Below are 21,190 nucleotides of genomic sequence, written 5' to 3'. Positions count from 1 at the left end.
AGGAAAACGGAGCTGAGGAAACCTATGGGACCGGGGGCTCGTTGAATGGCTCCTTTGTCGCGCAGGGCCCGGAGCTCCTTCTCTATAAGCGCCTGATCGGCCGCGGATCGGAAAGCAGGACGAGGTCTGCGTATCTGAAAGGGGGGAGAGACAAAGTCTATCTGGAAACCCTGGACCGTTTGGAGGATCCAAGGGTCGGACGAAATCCCCACCCAGTTGTGGAAAAAATGGGATATTCGGCCCCCAACCGGCAGAGGGAAAGAAGGATAAGAAACAGTTTGACTTACCAAAACTGGAACGTCCTCTGGGGAATCCCTGAGCGCCTCTGCCTCTGTAACCTCCACGTGAGATGCCGGGCCTTTGGTGGTAAGGTGGTCTGTAGGAGGCCTGCGGTTGAGGGAAGTTCCTGGGGCCTTGAAATGAAGCACGGCTGGCGGCCCGGCCCCGCGGTCGTCCAGCCCTCCCAGAAAAACGAAGGTTCGGTTGGAAAACCTTTTTCATGGAAAGCTTTGCTTTGTTCCAGGACGTCATAAGTGACACATGGTGATTAAGCTCTTTCACAAACGCGTCTCCGAAAAGCAAGCCGCTAGCGGCCGCTCCTAAATCTTTGTTGTCCAACTCCGCCAGGCGAGGGTCCATGCGCAGTAAAGCTGCCTTTCGTCTCTCAGTAGCAATGGAAACGTTAGCGTTCCCCAGGAGACAAACTACCCGAAGGGCCCAATCACGTATAACTTTAGGGTCTAGAGGGGTATTTTGTAGGAATGCTCTGTCCGCCAGGGATAAAATTTGGGTAACGGGTCCTACCAGATCTAGGACCTTATCCTGAGCCGACTTAAGGCCTTGCTCCAAACCCCGTCTTGGGTCCTTTTTATGTACTGACAATAGAGCGACCACATTGGGGTCATACTCTGGAGTAAGAGCTACTTTATCTGGGATGCATGGCCGGGGGCATTCGGCTCGCAGTTTATTACGAACCTCCTTGGGAAGCGGCTTTCTGAGCCATTTATGGAGGTACAGAGCGATATGCTCAGGTGGAGCCCACTCGGTAGCCCTAGGGTGGTGCATGGTGGTGGGATCAAACATAGAAGACCCAGTAGGGTCAAGGACCGGGAGGTCGGTTGACGTGGAAGCGGAATGGGATTGAGGGGGATCGGCAAGGTGGGGCTCATCCACCAAATACTTACGGATGAACCCGGAGTCAATATCTCTGGACGAGGCCAGATTAACTGATATATCAGATCCATTAGAGGAATCTGCGCGCCATTCGTCCACTATGGACAGCGGATCATTAGGAGTGCCGGAGGATTTAGGGCGTTTAGCGGGTGCCTTGCCCTTGCCCGCAGATATACTGCTGCCCTTCCAGGGGCGTTTAGAGCCGCAAGCCTCCCCTTCCGACTTACCAGATTCTGACTCTGACGGAACATGAGAAGGGCCGGACGGGACAGGAGGTTGCCCTTGGTTAGGTAAGTTGGCGGACGATTTAGAAAAGAAGGACTACCGAAGTAGAGAACTTTGCTTCCAACCAAGCCATAAAGGCATCTTGGGAGGGCATGTTTTCCTGAGACATATTGTCTGTAGAGAAAAAGAGAGGGAAGTATAAGGGGCAGGTAAATGAAATCAAAAGGTACTGTATATATATATAACATGTATGTTATAGCATCCACAGGGGCTCAGCCTGGGATCTAAATAGCCGATTTAATCCCCAACAGAAGGAAAAAACACAGACCAGGGCTTAACCTGCTAAATAATACCTGTAAAAGAAATAAAAAACGCCTGGAAAATAACAGATAAATGAATCCCACTCAAAGTGGAGAGCTAAAAGAACCTGAAAACGTCCCTGTATATGAAAAACGCAGTTTCAATAAAATAAAATGAACAGAAATGGCGGCCGGAACTCACCAGAACCTAGTGAGGGCTGGTCGCAATACTGAGAAAACGGCCGCAAGCCAGGTACACTGGGGAGTAGCAACGTGGCTGCCGTACGCGAGGACAGGGAGCAACAATATGGCGGCTAAATCTCGCGATGCGAGACCTCGCCGCCAAACCAAAATGGCGGATGAACCGCCAGAAGCAACCAAAAAAGCCCGCGAACCGCGGGTGAACGGAAGAAACGTCCAGAGAAGGGACCGGAGGTAGCAGGGGAACCGGAGAGGTAAGAGGTAGGGAAAACCGAAGGGGGTGAAGGTAGAAACGGGAAAGGCTAAGGGAAAGAAGGGAACCTCAGAGAGTGGGAAGGAAGTACCGGGAGACCCAGGATACCGGGAAACCCAGAGGCCCGGGAAGTCTGAAAATCAGGGAGACTCGGAGACCGGGAGAAAAGGAAGGAAAAAACCTCCCCAGAAACGGAACCACAGAGTTCGTTAATCGAGTGAAATACACATTACAAAAAACAGCAATCGCACCAATATCCGAAAATACTGTAATCAAGCAGTAATAACAGGATATAGATATGTTGAAATAGTAAAATAATTGACAAAAGGAAGAGGACTGACCTGCAGCTACGGTGAGCAGCAAAGAAAGAGGATGAGGAGGAGGGCTTAGGGGTTTATATAGCTCCTATGTAGTGTTTTTCTATTGGTTATTCCACTTGTGTTGTTAACTCTTTCTTTGCTGCTACTGTGAGAGTAAAGGAAGATTATGCAAAATAGGAAGCCTCCTGTCCTGCCTTAAAATTGAACGTTTAATAAAGACAGGAGGCGAGTATTTTGCATATCTTCCTTTACTCTCACCGACAGCAGCAAAGAAAGAGTTAACATAACACTGGTAAAAGCCAATAAAAAAACAAGGTATAGCAGCATAAATGTGTTCAGCGACACCACCCATGCATAGGTTTGTCGGGTTGTTTGGGGGCTAAAAGGTAACATTTTGGGACATGCATGCAAATATATGGAAAAAAAATCTGAAGCAGTAAATGTAAAGTAAAAATGAAAAATTCAAAAGGCTGGAGCGGGAACAAAAAAATTTAAAATGGGCAGCTGTGTGGTACAGCTCGAAGCAGTTTCCAATGCAGAGTGCAGGTTTTCCAGGGCAATCTGGACAGTAGAATGTGGTGTCCTTTCTTTGCTCCTGTAAGCATACTCTCAAGTAAAATGGGTAGCCCCAATTCTGCTAGACTCCATAACCGCCCGGGGACCAGGTGCATCTTGATACAAGATACCCAAAATGACTTGAAGCTGAAACTTCAAAAAAGACAGTTGCATCCTGGGATTTGCTTTTTTCTGCAACAAAAAAACATTGTAGGTTCCAATTTGCATCAGATACATTTCAACCTTCTTGTACCAGGCCTTTGCCTTCCTCATAATGAGGTAGGGCTGTAGGAGCTGATCGTGGATCGTGCTCAGCATGCACACTTCTTTTCTGTCCCTGAAATGCCCAAAATTTAAGAAATTCTGGCACGTCAATGAGGGTCCATGGCTACTTTGCCAAATAGGAGCCAGGGCTAGCATTACGGTACTGCTGGGCATAATGGTTACATTGTGAGATTGTCTCCCAAGACATCATCTCCCCCCAAAAAATATGCACAAACGGCAATGGGGTAAATCATGTTACATCAGTATTGATGCCAGGAATTGCAGTAAAAGGAGGGATAGCTGGCCTATAACAATTAGGCGCTACCCACTCCTCACCAGCACTGCCACAACTACTTGTGGCAGCGGACCCCTGTTAACTGACCAACATCAAAATCTGACACTGTCAGTGGCCTCAGAATCTGAGGCCAAACAGTCATACTCCCCCTCAACAGTAAACATGCGCTGTATTATAAAACAATTAACCCCTAGCTGGTAAAATTAAAAAGTGCAGTAAGCAAAAGGGTGCTGCTATCGGATCAATGCCTAAGCACTGATTTACGGTTAATGGTAGTTAAAAATAATATAAAATAAACCCTGAAAAAATGTGAGGGGAAAATCACAGCAAAAAGGTGCTGATGTGCAAGATCACTGCCTATGCAGTGATCAACAGTAATGAAGGGGCTAAACTAAAAAAGAGGGGCTCTTATAAGAGCCTTTGTGGGGGGGAAACATTGACAATTTTATATAAGTGTAATACCTGCTTTGGCACACCGATCTGTCTCCCTCACTAAAAGAAAGTGATGAAGAGAGGCAGATCTATACTGGTCAAAGGCAATATTTATAAACATTGCCTTTGACTGGGCAAATTAAGATCACTCTCCTGAGTGATCTTAAGGCTTGGGGTGTTAATCACTGGAGGCTGATGGCATCCAACACCCCCTGAAAACAACAAACAAATCGCTTCTGAGGCTGTTGCCAGCAGGAGGGCCGTGCCATATTGAAAGAATAGCAGGTCTTTTGACTGGTGGCGCTCTATAGCATTTAAAAAACGTATCAAAGGTCGCTTTTTTCCCATCAAGTGGTGTTCTTGAAATGCCTTGCACGTCATTGGTCGTTTTTGTATGACGTGCCTGGCCAGTTGTTGAATGTTAAGGTGTTAACAGGTGCAATCGCCAAGAGCCATTTTTTATTCGCTTCATCTTTCACATATCTTGCAACCACTGTTGCTTGATCTACAATCCCAACATCTTGTGTGGAGTCAACCTGAATACTGAATCGTTTCCCTCCAATCTCTTGACACAATTAAGGTTTTCATGCATCAAACTATTGTTATAAATATAAATACTTTTCTTACTGTCTTATTGGACAAAAATGTAACGAGATCCACCCTTAGTTGTCTGTTTTCCTGATGTTTTTCTGCCTTTCAATCGCTGGTTTCTTTTTTTCACTGTCCTCGACACATTTTTCCAGATGATTTTTAAGAGGAACATCATATTACGAAAGTAGGACTATTTTTAGAAAGTCGCCATGGTTAATTCTAGTTATTTTTGTACAGTGATTCATTAGTGCCATGGGCACAAAATGGCAATCCCTGTTTTCCAAGCAGTTTCACAATATCAAATATACAATTTAATACCTCAGTATTTTGAAGTATCTCCTTCTTTCTTTTAGAGGCATGAGCCTGATTTATTAATTTCAATGCTTCTATTCTTTTTCGTGGAAAAATAAGGACTAACAGCATCACTATGGCTTTTTGAAAACTCATTTAGATATTTGAAATCCTTCAGTTCCTTACCACTCCCCATCCAGATGCAAAACACATCATCAGATATTCAGAGACTCTCAATACCCATAAAAATTTTAGCAAAACTTGAAGCAAATTTGGCCCCTATGGCAGTTCCTTTAATTTGAAGATACTTTGCCTGGAAATAAAAATAATTATGATGTAGAATAAAGCCAATGATACCCAGAATGAAATATAATTTGTCTTCTGATTTGGGTACCTTTTTGTGTTTCAGGTTCCGCAAGAAGTCCACGATGATGTGCTATAGATGAGTTATAAAGGCTGTTACAACTATAACCGTTTGCTGTTTAAGTCTATGTATTCTGAAAGAATACAAGTAATGGAATTAATCCCCAACTGTTCTAAACTCTTGAATTGGGGAATAAATAGAATGTTGCAACATTCAGATTTTGGTTAAATATATATTGGAATTCATGCGTATATGAAAAAACACTAGCATAATTAGGGATTAATCTAGCCTTGGTGTAGAATTAATCTAAGTTTTATTAAAGACAGGAGGCGAGTATTTTGCATAAACCTTCTTTACTGTTAACCTCCAGCAGCAAAACAGTTAACAAAGAATACAAGAAACAACCAATCAGAAAAAACATAACGGTCTATATAAGTCTCCACATCTGGTCACTCCTCCTTTGTTTGTGGATCAGCCAAACATGGATAGAACCCAGGAAGGATACAACAGCAGGACTCGAAACGATATGCAGCCCAAAACAGGAACGTTAGACAGGAGGACGACCACCTAAAAGAAGAAACAAAGCGTGACAGTACCAGGCACAGCAGGAGGATATCACAACAGACCAGCAAAATAATCAGAATCAAATAACATCCTCCATAAACAATAATGCAATAATAACAATACTACCCCAACATTTGAGGGAGGGGAAAATAGAAAGGGTGGAAAAATACTCGCCTCCTGTCTTTAATAAAATTTAGATTAATTCTACACCAAGACTAGATTAATCCCTAATTTTTATAGCAAGACAGGAGGCTTCATATTTTGCATTTTAATCGCCCTTGAACCAGCAAAAGCGCAGGGTGAGAATGAGGACGGAAATAGAAGGTCCGGAACGTAGACTCTCGAGACCAATCAGCCGTAGACAAAATGTCAGAGAGGGAGCAGCCTGCCATGAAAGCCGCAGACGCCGCAGCCCCCCTGACCGAATGAGCCCCGAAAGGGCCGTCGACACCGGCCAAATGAAGGAGCCAACGGATCCAATGTGCAATAGTAGGCACCGAAACGATTGAGCGCCCTCGGATTGATGACGGGGCGAAACTCTCCTAATTTCTTGTGAACCAGGAAAACATTGCTCACGAAACAGGGAGGGCCGGAAACCTGTTCTATGGTGCCCTTGTCGAGTAGGGAAGAGAGTTTGGGATGGACCAAGGACATGGAGTGGAGGAGGAAAAGTTTGGCGAGGGACGGAAAGGAACTCTAAACGAAAGCCGCTCACGGTCTGAAGGACCCAGGGATCCCAGGTAAGGGAGGACCATGCAAGGGAAAAATGGGCGAGCCAACCAGCGACCGGAATATGGGGAAGAATAGAACGAAGTCTTACCTGATGCTGACTTCCCTCTGGTGGATGAGAATCCTCGACCTCTGTAACCTCCTCTAGGAAACGGGTAGCGGAACTGTGATCCGTAGGTAGTTGATGCTTGGGATAACCGGGGTCTGGAGCCAAACGAGGCTGACTTGCTGGCGGCACGACCCGCTCTGGGGGAAAAATGTTTCCTGGAGCGAAACACCCGTCTCAGGTTGGTTTGTGCTTTGTTGAGTGATGTGAAAACATTAATGTGTTGGTTCAAGTCTTTCAAAAATCGGTCTCTGAACAACAGCCCAGCATCCGGGCCCAATTCCTTGGGTGCCAGGTCCGCCAGCTTGGCGTCTAGCTTAAAAAGAGCTGCCTTAGCGCAGTTAGCGTTTCCTAATAGGCAGAGAGCCCTCTGTGTCCAATCACTGGAATGGTGGGAGGCGGACATTCAGAGCGGAGTCTGGCGGACTTCCTTATCGAGCGGGCGACGGATCCAAAAACGCAGAAATTCGGTGATGTGAGATGACGGTGTCCATTCTGCTGAACGCGGATAATGCAGGTCTCTAGGGTCAAACAGAAAGGTGCCCAGCTCATCTGTGACCTGGAACGGCTGGTCCTGAGTGTGTTTTGGGCCGTTCAGAAGGAGGATCACGCTCTAAGGGAGACTCCAGAGGGGAAGCTTCCGCGCAATATTCATCAAGCACATCATATGGGTGGAGGGAAGCTAAGCGTAGGGCCGTTTGTGTGAGGCTTCGGCGTCCATAGAGGGAGACGACCCGCCTGCATCTGAGCCCTCAACCCCGACAGGGGAGGCCAGAGGTTGAGTAGGACGAGAGGACTGGAACTCTGCTAGGGCAGCAGGTATAGACGCAGCTAAGGCGGAGTTGAGCCAAGCCTGGAAGGCAGCGGGGATCTGGGTCTCAGCATTATCAGCCATACCACCAATGTCTGTTAGAACACAAAAGGAGGGTAAGTAAAAGGCTAGAGAGGGGGTCACCCATAAATGAAAAGTGGGGTTCACCCACTGGAGGAGTATGTGAAGAGGTGAGGGGGTCACCCTAATCGTAATGGGAAGCACCCGTTTAATCAAAATGGGAAGCACCCACTGTATAGACCCGGAGGATAACAGGGGTTCACCCTGAAATGTAAAGCAAGCAGCTGTATGCTTAGTGCAACGTGAGGTCCACACACTAGATTGCAGGCTGAGCAAAACTCCAATGCAAAACACCCACAGTATGAAATAATAATAGAGCAGGGTTACACCCCAGAAGCACATGAAACAGTCAGCAGTATTGTTAGGGTCTAGTAGATAAGACCTTGAATGATCCAAAATAAACAGAAGTGCACCAGGCAATACAAAATTCATAGAGAGACAACCAGGCCAGGGAAGGGTTAAATGGAGGGGGTCACCCCTAACCCGTGCAGTATATGGTTGGTATAGGTATGAATTTTTTTTTAATATTAATCTTATTTAATGTGATGATATATAATGTGGTATAGTGGAAAATAAGTCTGTGTTGATTATCTGAGGAAAAACGCTGAAAATAAGGGAATACAACCGTATACAGCAACACAAAAACTAAGCTATGCACGTGGTAACGCGCAAGGCAGCAGACCAACCCCAGAGGGATAGAGAAAAGCGGCGCGAAGCGCGGCAAAATGGCGGTGGGCGTACCTCACGCAGAAGAAGCTACGTGACAGGTAGCCCACCAACCTCTGCCGCGCCGCACTATCTCTGCCGTGATTGGAAAAAACGGCAGAGAGAAACAGCGGACAAAAAAGGTGGCCGCACTGCTGGAAAAAAAACCAGCAGGCGAGCCCCGGAAGGCAAAGAAGAAACACACACGCGGGACAGCCTGTGTGTGGAGGCACACAGGCGAAATAAGAGCGCACCACGTTGCCGGCAAAGCCGACGTGTGGCGCGTAACCGGCAAGAGGGGAAAACTGACGGGATAAACACCCTCTAGAGGGAGCTGAAAGTTTCGGAACACGGTTAGGCAGATTTAAACCAATGACACGGGATAAGACTCATCTAGGCAACAACTGGTTGAAAAGAAAATAAAATCAAAAGGGGAAGATGACCAAAACCAACCAGGCAGGATAAAGGAATAAATGACATAGACAATGAAGGACAAACAGTTGTGGTGACAAAACCACACAAAAAATATATATAAAACACAACATGACAAGCAAAGACAAGACAGAAACTAAATAATCCCTTATGGGGATACAAAAACCAAGAGAAAACCAAACAATACCCAATTAGGGTAAACCAGAATATGTATAATAAAATGGAAGGTTCTCACCTGGAGGCTAAGCAGCAAAGAAAGAGGAGGAGTGACCAGATGTGGAGACTTATATAGACCGTTATGTTTTTTCTGATTGGTTGTTTCTTGTATTCTTTGTTAACTGTTTTGCTGCTGGAAGTTAACAGTAAAGAAGGTTTATGCAAAATATGAAGCCTCCTGTCTTACTATAAAATTTATATCTTTTTAAAAGGCCTATTGTTTTGGACAATCATCCATTTAGATAATGTATTTTACAAATGAGTGCAGAAAACTATTAAAAATCTAATAGTAAAAGATTTGTCTACATGGTGCTGGTATGTGGCTGCACAACCCTAGATGCTCAACACTCGGGTGAGTGCAGTTGCCCTGCACCAGGCCCTGTCCTGAGACTCCGCTACTGCATGCCGAACTACTGAACTCCATCTTTGGGCGCGCTGGGTCGTCCGTATGGACCCAGTTCCTGACTTTTTTTAAGTTCTTTGTATTTGATGTGCTTTTCTATTGTATTTAGTCAAACAGAAAGTCCTTTTTATTATTCTGTTTCTTGCGTTTTTGTTTTAATAATTGGGATCTTTCTAATCCCTGTACTTTTGTCTGACTTCTCTCTAGTAACTCCTTAGGATAATGTTAAATTGTTCATTTAATTTTAATGTTTGTTGGTTAAAATCTTTCTCACTTGAGCAATTTCTCTTAATCCTCATCTGTCCAACTGGAATATTGTCCAACCAAGAGGGATGATGGCAACTCCTATAGTCTATAAATCCATTTGCATCCGTGGGTTTCGTGTAATTTCTACAACAAATTTGTAAAGAGTTCTACATCTAAGAATTCTATCTGGTCTCGTATATTTGAAATTAAACTTAAATTGTATGGATTATTGTTGATATATTCCATAAAGCTAAGCAGCCTATCTGGGGTTACTTTCCATATAATTAGTATGTCGTCAATGTACCTTTTCCACAGTACCAGGTCCGCACCAAATGGATTATTATGCCATATATATTCTGTCTCCCATTCCGCAACAGAGATCCGCATAACTGGGTGCGAACCCGGTACCCATGGCCGGTACGGAGATAAAATTGATTTTCAAACCAGAAAAAATATTTTAAAATGAAATCAATACACTTTCAATATAAAATCCTTCTGAGTTGTGTTAACCTCTGTATCTCTGGTTATTTATTGCCTCCAAACCCTGATCATGTCTTATCACTGTGTGCGGTGCAGATACATCAACGGTTGCCCATTCAATAGTTTCAAGTATATTCAGGAGGTTCTACACCATTGTGGTTGTTTTTCCTTTTTGTTTTACATGAGCGCTCCCAAGTGGTTTTTGAGTTTACAATTAGCAACATTTGGAGAGTGTTGATTTCGGGTGGCCGCTGTAAAAGATACAAAAGGGGGAAGTATTATTTGTATGATACCCTTTATTGTTCACATTTTTTGGGTGTATTGGTCTTCTACACTTTTTAGTATTCTCAAAGATTAATGCACAGGTAATTTTACTAAACATCAATAATTACAAATATTTTGTTTTACATTAAAAATGCAGTCCTCTACACATTTCTTTAGGATCTAAGATACCATATCTACTATGCACGCTAGATGTCAGCAGAGCCCTCTTCAACATAAAAATGCTGACTTGATTCAGCTGTAGTGACATCTTATTATTTATATTCTATTTGAAATTGAAAGTTCTTTTCTGTCACACAGCTGACTTCAAAGACCAACTAAAGAATCAAAATGACAAATGTCAAAATATTTTAATGTTCACATATTAAACATATCAATCTGTACATGATAGGTGTATTAAATGTTTATATTGTTTACACCAATCTAATAAAGACCTGTATATCTTAAAATAATTATATTTTGCAAATGGTTTTTAATCAAATGCTTTAGTGTTATGTTAGATAAAGTTGATGGCCAGAGCTGGCTGAGCCAGTTTGGCCCTGAGCACCAAAGCCTATGAAAGCTTTAAGATGGGAGAGTGTCTGCTGGAACTGAACAGACTAAAATGCCTCTTTATGCTTTAACCCTTTCAATCCCAGGGGTTTTTGGTACCTCAAAGCCCGGAGCAATTTTGCCATTTTTGCGGTTCAGCGATGATTCTCTTTTCCTGTGAATAGTGTACCCATGTAAACTATATATTGTTTTTTTCAAGGAGAGATAGAGCTTTCTTTTGATACCATAGTTTTTCTGAGCCTTCTGTTTGGCACCAGTGGGGGGGATTGTACAAGGAAAATGCCTGCCGGTAAGACGCAGGACATTCTCATCCTGCACGTTAGGGATTGACTGTTCAAAGAACATATCCCTCTGGATATTGAGCTGGAACTCTAGGAAGGTGTAGATCTTCCCAGTGGCACATTTCTTGTACAACACGTGTTGTACACCTGGGTGAGGTAAATGGCCACCTTTTTGTACCAGGTCTTGGTCTTACGCAGCACCAGGTACGGCTGCAGACACTGGTCAGAAAGATCTACACCCCCCATGTTCCTGTTGTAATCGGTGATGCACTGAGGCTTGAGCCCCTGTGCATCACCTTCCCCACGTATACTGACAGGTACCACCTTCTTGTTGTGTATAGTGGAGAGGATATACACACCCTTCCTGTCAGTGTACCTGAGGGCCAACAGCTCCTGACTGCGCAGAGCACTGGTGATGCCGCGCCTCTGCTTTGGGTATGTTAGGTTTTTAGGATACCCCTTTAAGGGTTGCCCTAACAGTGCCACATGCTGGGGTCTGCTCTAACAATAAAAAATGAAACAAATCTGGGCTGCTATAAAAGTTATCCACCCAGAGGTGGTAGCCCTTATTCAAATAGTGTGGGACCTGCTGTCCCCCTATCTTCCCACTAGTACCCACAGATTGTGGGCAGCCAGGGGGATCAAGGTGAATGTCCTTCCCTTTGTAGATTCTGAAGGAAACAGTATATCCCGTCCCACTCTGGCAAAGTTTATATAACTTGACACTGTACCTTGAACGCTTGGACAGGATATACTGTTTGAAGTTCAGGCTACCCTTGAATAGGACCAGGGACTCGTCTATAGCCACATTTTTATTGGGGGTATAAACCTCGGAATTTACTGGAAAAATAATAATGGGCCTCAATTTATACTGTATAAATGGTCAAATTGGGGGTGCTCTCTAGGGGGCATTGGGAATTGTCACTAAAATGTAAACATTTTAGGAGCTTAAAGTACCTGTTCCGGGGCATTATTTGGGGAAAAGCAGGGGTGGATATTATGGGATCTGCTCCAATATGATCGCATAGTGGGCTTTTTCACAATGCCCATCATAAGGGTCAGAGCCCAAAATTTTCTAATTTCATGGGGGTTAGTGGGGTACCAGGTCTGGCTTCTGCCTCCTTGGTCAGCTGCCTGACACGGGGCTGCACAGATGTTTGTTTGGGCTGCTAGCAGCTCAAAAAACTCGGGGGCAAACATTACACTGAAAAAAGACTGGCTCACTAGCATCAATGTCACATCTGATGCCAGAAGTCCCAGTAAAAGCAGGGATTACTGGGTCTATCATATTTGGGGGCACCCAATTATATTTAGAGTCTTTAGCAGGTGGGCCCTGGCCATCATCTTCTTGGGTCAATATCTGATGCAGTCAGAGTGGCTTTGTCATCAGACTGAGTGAGGAAGTCATAAGCCTCCTCAGTGCTGAAGACACGTTGCGCCATTACGCACTACACCTACCTACCCAATTTCTAAAACCCTATACTATCCCCAATTCCCTCTAACCACCCACCAAACTAAACCAAAAAAAAATAATTTTGGAAGATCGTGGGGAGGAAAGGGTTAATTAAGGGTAAGACAGGTATTTGGGGGGTTATGTACGGATTTTTGTGTGGTGTTTTTCCACTAAACACTGCAGCTCTGCACGATGCTCTGTCTCTCTGATCGCAATAATGGAGGAGAGAGGAAGAGCATCTGCAGTAACGGTCACATGACCAATCACATCGATCATGTGACGTTACTGCCGGATGTGTGGCACTGGGGGACTGCCCGGATGTGGGGTAGTCCCCCAAGGCTAATGAGAGACCAGCTACCTACACACAGGTGTTCCATCTCACCCGGCTTGAAATCCGGACCTGATAGATTGTGGACCTTGAATTGTTCTTGGACCTGTTGTCCATTAATCATTGGAACCAATTATTAGACATCTAAATACCTGGTTCTCTCTAGCGCCCCTATGTAGTCCCTGTATACTCCTGTGTTCCTGAGACTTGTTTGTGATTACTTGACCTGGAATATTGTAAATACCCTGTCTTTCTCCTGTCTGACCTTGGCTTGTTACTGACCATGACTATGGTTAATGTTCCTGTGTAGGAACATCGCTACACCAGTTGTCCTTTACGTTGAGGAGTGTGGGCTGCAGTTTCTGGTGAAGAACTACATTGGGTCTCATCTGGTTTGTACTGTCTCGCCAACCTCCATCACTACATTGATGGAGAGAGGTTTATTCCATCTATCGTTGCTGTGGACAAAGTGGTGTAATTCTTATGATGTTAGTGTTGGCAAAAATGGACTAATTCTAATTTTCCAGGTGCTTAACATTACATATGAATCTCTAGGATTTTCATAGCTCAGTGCTATTGTTTGTCGTGTGTTTACTGGTTCTTGCCTCAGATAGTTCTCTTGAATTAGCTAGTTCTCTTGACTTATGCTTGATTTGTGCCTGCTGCAGAAAAAAATTCAACGCAGAGTGCTCAATGTACCTAAGCAATATAAAAACCAATTAAAGTAAGGATATATATCTTGGCACCAGAGCACGCAATGCTTGAAGACAAGAGACTCTCAAATCCTCAAGAAAATGAGTTAAAAAAAATTCTAGGTCACTTCAGTCTATGCTAAAATGGAATTTAAAATGGACAATTAGGGATTAATCTAGCCTTGGTGCAGAATTAATCTACATTTTATTAAAGATAGGAGGTGAGTATTTTGCATATTCTTTACTGATTAACCTCCAGCAGCAAAGGAGTTAACAATAACAAGAAAAAACAACCAATCAAAAATAAGCAGCACAATATATCAGTCCCAGAGCCCAGCCACTCCTCCTCTTTCTTTGTAGGTAAGCAGAACAGGAATGGAACCACCATGCAACTGAGGAAGGTATCAAACAGCAGGGATAGGACCAGGACTGGAGCACCTCACATAGCTGAAGAACATCTATTTATCTAGATGTTTTTAATGTTTTAATATTATCGGATCTTTTTAGGGGCTAGTTTCCCCAATAAATTTGTATTATATTATTACCTTTGGAGTCTATACATATCAAATTCTTTTGGAAGAAGCTGCAGCACATCTTTGGAAACATAATATCAGGAAGACTACTTCTTGACGTCCCTGAGCTTGAGGATTCCCCTCCGGATCCAGAAGCAGATCCCGAGACAATGGGAGGCCCAACGGATCCTCACACAATATCTCTAGGAGGAGTGGGAACCACCGCTGAGTCCTCTATAGGGGGGTGATCACGAGAACCGTAACACCCTGTCTGCTGAGACAATGGAGAGTCCACCAGGGATAGTGGGTCCGGCAGCCAGGTGAAGAAGGCTTCAGTCTGGCGATTCGACCTGGACTCGAAGAGGTCCAGATAAAGAGGGCCCCAATGGCACAAAAACGCTCCGAAGGGAGAACCAGTCCGCCTCCAGATTGTTTTTCCCGGGAAGGTATTCCGCCCGAATGGACAGATGATTGTCCAGGCAGTACTGATAGAGATCTTTGGTAAGTTCTGTTAAAAGTCTTGACCGTGAACCTCCCAGGCGGTTGATATAGCCCACTGCGGACACGTTGTCCATGCGAAGCACCAGGGAGCAGTGGGTGATATCTTTCGTGAAGCTGTGGACTGCAAAGGATCCTGCTATGAGTTCCAAACAATTGATGTGCAACTCGCATTCCTTGCTGGTCCGCAGGCCCCCCGTCGCGATCTCTCCGCACACTGCCCCCAAGCCACCTAGGCTAGCGTCTGAATCCAGGACAATATCCGCAACTGAACGGAAAATGGCTTTGCTGTTCCACGCGTCCATGTGTATGAGCCACCAGCGAAGTTCCAATCCTGGCTCGTCTGAAAGAGGGATAAAATGGTTGTAGGAGTCTGGCACCAGGAACCAGGAGGTCTTCATCCTTTGTAGAGCCCTGTAGTGCAGGGGTCCCGGGAAAATAACTTGAATGGAGGCTGACAGAAGGCCGATAACCCTGGCTAGATTCCTGAGGGAAACGAACTGGCGGCTGAGTAGTCTTCAAATCTCCTTCTTGACGGATGTCCCCTTGGTAGGAGGCAACCGGAGAACTGTCGCCACGGAGTCCACTGTGAAGCCGAGAAACTGACCCGACTGGGCTGGAACGAGCACAGATTTCATCTTGATGAAACAGAGATCCTGGAAAAGGAGGGACGTTTGCCGGATTAGATTCTCCCTGTTGTGCACCATGAGGAGCACGTCGTCCAGATAAATAATGGAACAAATGCCCTGTGCGCAAGGAACTCCATGAGGCCGAATGGAAGGCACGTGTATTGCCAAAGATGCCCCTGCCAACGAAACTGAAGGTATCTCCTGTCCGGAAGAACGGGGACCGTAAGATAGGCGTCCTTCAGATCTAGTTGCGAAAATTTAAAAAGTGCCAGCACATTCCGCAGCACCTGTTTGTCAGTAGAACAATTTATAATGTAATAAAACAAAGTGAATTACGGCGCTTCAAATAAAATGTATAGTGTGAATAAATCTAATAGCTGCCAGCACTTACCACATAAGAGGATAGAGATGTAAGGGGGTGCAGAGTTGTTGAGGGCTCTTTAGGCCAGTGTCAGAAGTTTAAATTTGATTGAAGGGTATAGGGAGCCAATGAAGTGATTGGCATAGTGGAGCAGCGGATGACGAACAACGGCAGAGAAAAATTAATCTAGCTTCAGTGTTGAGGATGAATTGAAGCGGTGAAAGGCGGAGACTTGTAAATAGGGAGTTGCAATAATCCAGGCGGATTATTATCAGGAAAGGACGGATTCAGGAGATGTTTTTCAGGTGGAGGCGGCGAACCTTGTCTGTTGGCTGGATAGTGGAGTAGTCAACGGTAATAGAGATGCCAGGAAAAGTGGACAGAATAAATAAAGGTTCCAGGAAAAGTGGACAGAGCAGGTGGAGGGATTACCATGAGTTCGGAGATGCGCTTTAGGTAACGGGACGCCATCCATGGTGCAATTCGTGGTAGACAGTCAGTGAGGCGAGTTAGAAGAGAGGGGGAAAAGTCAGGAGCAGAAATGTGGATTAGGGTGTCATCTGCATATAGGTGGTACTGGAAACCAAAGAAAGAAATAAGTTGTCCGAGGGAAGAAGTGTAGATGGAGAATAGCAGAGGCCCATGAACTGAGCCTTGAGGAACACCAATAGATAGCGGTTTGGTGTATTGTTCCTATTATTATCGAACCCTGAGGACACAAATATGAGGTAATGGAAACACAATAATAATAGGAACAATACATCAAACAGCAAAAAATGAGCAAACCCAAATAATGGAAAATAAAGGTGCAAATAAGTGAAAGACTAAATGGAGAAAATAGGTCAAAATATGAGATAATACAAAGTCAATAAATACCATATAGAATAATAAAGTGCCAAAGACAAATTTAAGTATGTAATTGGAAGTTTTTCACCTGGAGGCTAAGCAGCAAAGATTTAAATTACTCTTCAGGGCTACAATCCAACATATCACTTAATGTTTTAATGCAGTAGACAACTGAATAATGTCATCGTCACAAAATGTACACCTCAATTCTGTTTGTTACTGGATTTTCCAAATCGCTGGTAATGATCCCTTTGAGGACAACGTCATTCATCCAAGAACTGTTTGTTATATATATATAACAAACATTTTATATATAATATAACCCCAGAGGCAAAAACAGTCTGGAATTGCTAAATAAATGTTAAAATGAAACATGAGAATGAGTAATGATACAATACAATGTATAGACTGTAAAATTCCAGAAGATCAAAGTAAGAAGTAGGATTACTAGCCAGTCGCCAGAAACCCATTTATGTCTCGGATCCAGGCTAAACTAAATAAGGTCCAGTACTCAATTTTCCAGAATCACAGTCAGCTGTTTTTGTTAGATAGCATCATATTGTTTTTGGATAAAAAAATTAGATTCTCAGGCTGATTATGATTAGTTTCATCTTCCACAATGCATAATATCGTGAGCTTAAAAAAATAATAATGCTGGTTCATATTCATGTGACTTGTTGACACGTAAAGGAAACAATGGTGTTTATCAAATGTAATTTGATACAGATATTAAAACAAAAAAAAACACTTCTGCATCAAGTGGTCTGGTTCTTCCATGTAATACATGCAAGAGAGAACAAAATCACTCATGTTTAATACTGGATGAATTAACTATGTATAAAACATACCATATTTGCGCCATTATAAGATGGCTCTTATTATAATGGAAAAAAATGTGAGAGGGCAGATTTTGACAGCTCAGTGTTAGATCTTAATGAGAGAAAAAAAGAAAATGCCTGAATATAAGACCACCCTATTGGAAAAAGAATCAAAGCAACTGTTTTTACTATTTACCCTCTGCCACTAATTCATACGCACACTTACATGCTGCCACTCACTCATACACGCATTTGCGTAAGTAAAGGATGTGCAGGAGGTTTTCTAAGGACAGGGCTTCTTGAGTGCCCCCCCCCCCAGAGATTTAACCCTTCGTTTACTGTTTAAAATGCAAAGGATGTGAACATGAAACATGAAAAAAAATGTATGAGAGAGGGAATGAACACTGAGCTGTTAAAATCCGCCCTCTTAAAATAAAGCCATTTGTAATCACATAAATAATGGTTGATCACGTCTGCTTAAATTAAGGCATCCAAGATCAACCCACCCCATCAACCTCCACGAATCCTATTATGGAGAAAATGTGGTACTTCTTATATGATGCGTGAATTCAGATATTTGGAGGCTCTCCCCCAACATCCTGCCCATGTATTTTACAAATTCGGTAACGATATGCCTGGTGGATCCTACTACTTTGTCTAACATCACAATAAGTCTCCCATTCATAGTGTAGCCTCATAGTGTAGTTTTAGGAAAATGTCTAGTTAATAAGAAGTGTCACGAATATTGCAGGTTATGTGAAACCTAGATGTGTCCTATCCAGACCTGGACTGGCAATCTGGCACACTGGGCAAATGGCAAGTACTAGGGCTGCCTTGTCATCGCCAGTCTCGCCCTGGTCCTATGTTAAAAACACTAGTGGAGTCTTTAAGATTGTTATCCTGTGACTCTTTATCACCAAAATAATGTGTTGTCTTTGTGGTTTCTGTGCATGTTTAGGACACTTTAGATCAAAGTATGTACCAGGCTTCCCAATAGGCAGATAAGTCATGCCTAGAATGTCTTGTTTTTCGAGATATACTAAAAGTGGCAGGGTTTAGCAGTTAACTTGTCAATTCCTACCTAAGTCCCATCCACCCCCCCCCCCCGACAAACAGCCTTTGGGTGCGGGTGGCCTTATAGCCCAGGGGCTTCTAAAGCCAGACCTTCAAGTATTTAAAGGTTTTAAATAAGATATGCAATACCTAAAATCTGAAATACCGTATTTGCTCGATTATAAGACGACCCTGATTATAAGACGACCCCCCAAAATCTGAATATTAACTTAGGAAAAATGAAAAAGCCTGAATATAAGACGACCCTAAAGGAAAAAAGTTTTACCAGTAAATGTTAATTCATGTAAACTATTTTTTTAAATAAAAGCTATGATTGAGAAAAATATTTTTTTTGTTTTTATTTCCTTGTATTTTCCAACCTGTCCCCCAGTTACGCACATCTGCCCCCAGGCTTGCCACACCAATATGGCACTGTGGCCCATGATATGCCTTTTAACCCTCTATATGCCACTGTGCCCCATGGTATGCCTTTTGACCCCCTATGTGCCACTCTGCCTCCAGAAATGCCTTATACCCCTATATCCCATTCTGGCATTTAGGGGGTTAAAAGGCATATTATGGGGCAGAGTGGCATATAGGGAGGTATAAGGCATTCCAGGAGGCAGAGTGGCATTAAGGGAGTTAAAAGGCATTGTATAGAGCACTCTGCCTCCAGAAATGCCTTATACCCCTATATGCCACTCTGGCATTTAGGGGGTTAAAAGGCATATTATGGGGCAGAGTGGCATATAGGGAGGTATAAGGCATTTCAGGAGGCAGAGTGGCGTTAAGGGGGCATTTAATAGAGCACTCTGCAGAGTGGCATATAGGGGTATAAGGCATTCCAGAAATGCCCTATGCCCCCATTTAACACACGCATGCACACACACACACACTTACCGGTGCTTCCAATTTCCTGCTGTATTGCCGGGGCAGCGGGTTGACGTCTCCTTCCACTGCAGCCGGAAGAAAGTGGAGTTGGCAGCGGGGGTTTGTCTGCGTCCGTCGCGCAGTCCGTCCGTCCGGTGCGGGGAACTCTGATCTCTGACAGTCGGGGAAGGTATCCGCGATGGACGCAGACAACCCCCGCTGCTAGCCACACCTCCTTCCGGCTGCAGCGGACGTTGTCTACACGGATCGCGTAGACATCAACCCGCTGCCCCGGCAGTACAGCAGGAAGCACCGGTAAGTGTGTGTGGGGGGGGGAGACAGGAGGATCCAGGTCCACTGCAGCGGTGCGGGGGATCTGGATCTTAGTCTCATAATCAGACCTCTATTTGAGGTCTGATTAGAAGACGACCCCGATTAGAAGACGAGGGGTATTTTTCAGAGCATTTGCTCTGAAAAAAACCTCGTCTTATAATCGAGCAAATACGGTACTCTTTTTCTTCATCCACATTTTTATTGATATTGGGACAGGGTCCAATTTTAAAGAAAAATGTAATTCATTTTACTTGTCTCTTTGCGATAAATACTTTTTTATGTAAAACACTGCGCTCCAAACAAGCCTACGGAATATATTACAGAGATATTTTTAAATTCCAAAATGAATTTATTGGATAATCGCAGTTTCACAGTTGGTGCATGATGAATGTTTTACACTATGTTCCCTGTCCCTCGGGTAGTATTATGGGCAGCAGCTGCAATCCGGAAACAAAGGCATATGTCCTTTCTAATTCCGAGCAGACTATTAAGAATATTGAGATGTATATTTTTTTTTTCCCCCTGGAGTTTTATTAAATGTGCTTTCAAGTGACAATTACCTGTTAACCTTACTAGGATTGATCCAAATGTAACAGCGCGAATTACCATCAGTAAGTGATTTTGTTAAAATGGCTCATTGCCCTGTTTGTAGTAAGTAGCTGCAAAGTGCTAGAAGATTTGCAGACTCATACAGAGATTCATCCTTTGACCTGTTCTTGGTAATTAATAGTTACATACTTTGTCCTGGGAGAGATGACTCAGACAGAGGCTTAGCCACTTAATTTCTTAGCTCCTTTGATCCCGGTGCTTTGCAAATTAGCTCATTTAGTGATCAATACTGGAATATATACTGCATCCTTATTAAACAGAGCTTTCAAGGGATGTGAGCTTACATGAACTAAATGGATATTTTAATCATAGATTTCAATCTGCCTATACGTTTTCTATAATTGTCCACTTCCCCCCGATTTAGTAAAACAGTCCATGTGTTGTTTTTTTTTGTTTGTTTGTTTTTTTAAACACAACAGTTAAAAATGTTTTAGTATGTTTTTGTTGAATGGTTTTCACATATCTTGTGGGAGGCTTTGGGCATCACAGGGACTCATCTAAACCTACATCAACACCTTTACACCAGGATCTGACAACCAAAGCCACCAGGCTTTTGGAGAACATTTAACATAGTTATCCATAACCCTGAAATTAGCTGGACGGTTAGTCTGTCTATAATAGATTGGTGGCTCTGATGTCCCACTTTAAGGAACTTGGTAAAAAATAAACAGCAGAAAATCAAGCTAAGTGATAAATATTAATACAGGGGGGTGTATAAACATGCATGGGGCAGACATAAGGAGATCCTGAATAGAGACAAGACCAACAATTGCATTAGATTTGAAGCAGACTAAATGGGCGGAATGGTTCTTCCGATAAATTTGTTAAGTGTGTGTTTCCATAAACCTTCTATACCCATTGAGGAATTTCCTAGGATAGGCTACATGGAGCTCACCTTCTTCTGGAGGTTTGGTTTCATGAGGGGTGGGGTAGCAGGCTCTGTAGGCTAGCCCTAGACAGTCTAAAGTAGGAAGGAAAGTGGGTGATGAGTGGGTATGGCTAAATGCCTGGAAAAAGAGTGAAGCAACCCGGAGAGC

Source organism: Sceloporus occidentalis, unplaced genomic scaffold (assembly GCF_023333645.1).
Source record: "Sceloporus occidentalis isolate IW3139 unplaced genomic scaffold, rSceOcc1.0.p SCAF_151, whole genome shotgun sequence".
Classification (NCBI taxonomy): Eukaryota; Metazoa; Chordata; class Lepidosauria; order Squamata; family Phrynosomatidae; genus Sceloporus; species Sceloporus occidentalis.
This window is presented reverse-complemented; position numbering follows the sequence as displayed.